General features: G+C 39.2%; 1 pseudogene; it reads left to right on the forward strand.

The window, feature by feature from the left end:
- The first annotated feature begins 2,220 nt into the window (after positions 1-2,220).
- Positions 2,221-3,107, forward strand: LOC112321551 (large ribosomal subunit protein eL6 pseudogene; annotated as a pseudogene).
- The last annotated feature ends 482 nt before the right edge of the window (positions 3,108-3,589 follow it).

Genomic DNA, 3,589 nt, shown 5'->3' on the forward strand with positions numbered 1-3,589 from the left:
ATAGCCTGAAAGTCCCGAAAATGATCCTGGATTAAGCTGTTCTGTGAGGAAGGAATGAGAACCACCCAAGATAAACTGCCATTCCTATAGCTAAATAGTACAGAGCTTCTTGAGAGGAAGAAAGATAAACGATTTCCTTGATTACAAATCTCTCACTCTTGCAGAAAACCTATTCTCCAACTCTGCAACCATGTTATTGGAAGAGCATCATCTGACACAGGCTTAGCTCTAATGAAGAAAGAGTTCAATACAGTAGTGATGGATCCTCTCAGTGGCCCATTCATCCTGGGGAAAGCTGTTCTGACAACTTCCTGCAGCAAACTGCCTCTTCCCTGCTGCTGTTGTCCTTTGTGAAAGGTGATTTTTTTTTTCCTAGGAAATAGAAGGGAGAAGTCAAAGATGTGGTGCCACAGTCCATCTGTTGGCCCCACAATCTACCATGTAGCTCTTGACATACGTGACAATTTCTCTAGGACTCAGTTTATCCATAAGTCAAGTTAACACAAGTCACCCAGAAGTTCTTAGTGGGAAGTTAAATGTGCAGTGGCTCAAAGCATGTGTATGTTCCAACAAGAATATGATGCTATAATTGTGGTTTTTCCCAAAGAAAATGACTTCTTGTATTTAATTCTTTATTTTTCTGAAAGAAAAAAAATTGACACAGCATTGACTTCTGAAGTGAATTTGAATCCTGCATTCACCATCTGGGCAAGGACTCAGAGTTATGCAGGATGCCAACCAGAACACTCTTTTTGGATGAATTTAATACCTTATTCATATGTGAATTACTGATGCTGATATTGTAGCTCTCACCCCTCTGTAGTAAGTAATTCTAACACCTGTATTTCTCAATCTAACTCATTGATGTACCTACTCAATTTCTAGCCATCATTTTAATAGATGTCAGCAAAGTCCTGCTAGTAGAAAAGGTGCAAAGACAGAGAAATGGGGAAGAAGACAAGGAGAGCAAGATTAAAGGTGCCATGATGATAGCAAAAACACCTTGAAAAAGGAAATTATGATTCTTTGTTCTCCGTTGGTCTGGAATCAAGCACACATAAATCATGGTTACAGTGAACATATTTTTCCATACCAAAAACTGTTGGGAAAAATAGTCTCACCAGGAACTTTTGTAATACTTCTGAAGGTGAAATATAGTATTAGAGATATAGTTTGAACCCTGAAAAATGAGTGATTAGAACAAATCAATGGACTTGGAGTCAGCAGCAAAGTAAATTTTAAAATGATACTGTCCAGAAAATTCAAAGATACATGTTCACTGAAGTCGTACTCTCAGTGTAAAATTACTATTTTATATCAATGCAGTAGTGAGTAGAACTGAGTGAAAGACCTTGAACACTCAATCTCTTCAGGCATAAGTTTTCACAACTGTAAATTGAAGGAGATGTATTAGATTATCTCTACATTCCCTTCATTAACTAATATTCAACAATATAATTCTATAATTTATTCCCTATGCTATGCTTCCAAAGCAGAATGTGAGCATGCACACCTACACACACAGTCATCCACACTTTCATTAACAATGCCAGCATTGGCCATTATTAATTTCTATTATGGCAAATACGCACTACTCTTCTCCCTCATATGCTGGTCTTTTAATGAGAAACACACCTCCAGGTCTTTGCCCAATGAGATAATGGGATGGTGTCTATATATTCAATAAATAACCAGAATGTACACTTCCTTAGACCTCTGGGTTCTGTACTCATCATAACTCTCCACCTTATATGCATTTATAACTCCACAATGAAATCACACAGCAAATCTCAGAGTCCCCCAGTGTTCCCAGAAGTTTAGCCAATGCCTGGTTTCATCACCCTCTTTCCATTTTCTGGCAATGAAAAGAATAACAATATCACATAACTGGACTAGGAAATTAATGTTTGACAGCCAAGTTGTTCTATAAGTTTCTTAACTTCTCTAAGTCTCAGTTTCTGTAACTGTAAGTGGTTTAATAATAGTTATCTACCTCATGAGACAGTTGTGAGGAACAAATAAAATGATGACTATCATGCACTGTATCTGGTACAAACATTTTGTTCTCCAAAGCTATTAAAACAAGCCCTGGACTCTGAGAGCAGCCTATTCTTTAAGACTATTGATGTTTGTGTCAATTCATCCTCAGACAGCTAACTTCTGGCTTTCCATTCTAAAATGAGAAAAGAAATGAGTATTTGCTTTTTCCCATCTTGCAAGATGGCAGGTGAAAAAACTGAGAAGCCAGATGCTAAGGAGAAGAAACCCCAAGCCAAGAAGGCTGATGCTGGTGGCAAGGTTAAGAAGGGTCACCTCAAGGCCAAGATGCCTAAGAAGGGGAAGCCCCACTGCAGCCGAAACCCTGTCCTAGTCAGGAGAATTGGCAGGTACTCGCGGTCAGCTATGTATTCCCGAAAAGTCATGTACAAGAGGAAATACTCCGCAGCTAAATCCAGGATTGAAAAGAAAAAGGAGAAAGTTATGGCTACTGTCACTAAACCAGTTGGTGGAGACAAGAATGGTGGTACCCGAGTGGTTAAACTTCACAAAATGCCTAGATACTATCCTACTGAAGACCTGCCTAGAAAGCTGTTGAGCCATGGCAAGAAACCCTTCAGTCAGCATGTGAGAAAACTGTGGGCCAGCATCACTCCCGGGACCATTCTGATAGTCCTCACTGGGCACCACAGGGGCAAGAGGTGGTTTTCCTGAAGCAGCTGGGCAGTGGCTTGCTACTTGTGACTGGACCTCTGGCCTTTAATGGAGTCCCTCTGCATAGAACACACCAGAAATTTGTCATCGCCACCTCCACCAAAATTGATATCAGTGGTGTGAAAATCCCCAAGCATCTCACTGACACTTACCTCAAGAAGAAGAAGCTGCACAAGCCCAGACACCAGGAGGGAGAGATCTTCGACACTGAGAATGAGAAATACGAGATTACAGAGCAACGCAAGGTTGATCAGAAAGCCGTGGACTCGCAAATTCTGCCAAAAATCAAAGCTATTCCCAGCTCTAGGGCTACCTTCGCTCTGTGTTTGCTCTCACAAATGGCCTTTATCCTAACAAAATGAAGTTCTAAATTTCTTTTGAAAAACCTAATTAAATAACTGATCTGTTGAAAAAAAAAAAGAAATGAGTATTTGATCCCTAGTTTGTGAGAGTATGAGTTGTTTTATTTCCTTTATAGTGTTGTTTCTCTTAATTGCCTAAAATTAATCCACAGTAGTTTAAAATCAGAAAAATATATTTAAATATTAGTCACCCCAAGTTCTCTTCTTCACCAGTGTCATAAAGCTCAAAATAATTTAAGCCATCTTAAGTCATTAACGGCCTCCTTTTAAACATAACTGCTGTATGGTAGCCATTTTATTTATTAACACCTTAGCAAAAACATTCAGTAATGTGAGATTACACAAAAAACTATTAAATGTTGATGAGTGAGGACATAGTGAAATGATATCCAGAGCACAATGACTGTGGCAGGAGGAAGTAGGTTCAGAAAAAGTACTACAGAAGAATGTTCAGGAAAGGAGTGTGAATGCCTACAAGGAAATCCTAGGGGGCTGTTAGAAGACTAGAAGAAAGG

Source organism: Desmodus rotundus, chromosome 13 (assembly GCF_022682495.2).
Source record: "Desmodus rotundus isolate HL8 chromosome 13, HLdesRot8A.1, whole genome shotgun sequence".
Taxonomy (NCBI): Eukaryota; Metazoa; Chordata; class Mammalia; order Chiroptera; family Phyllostomidae; genus Desmodus; species Desmodus rotundus.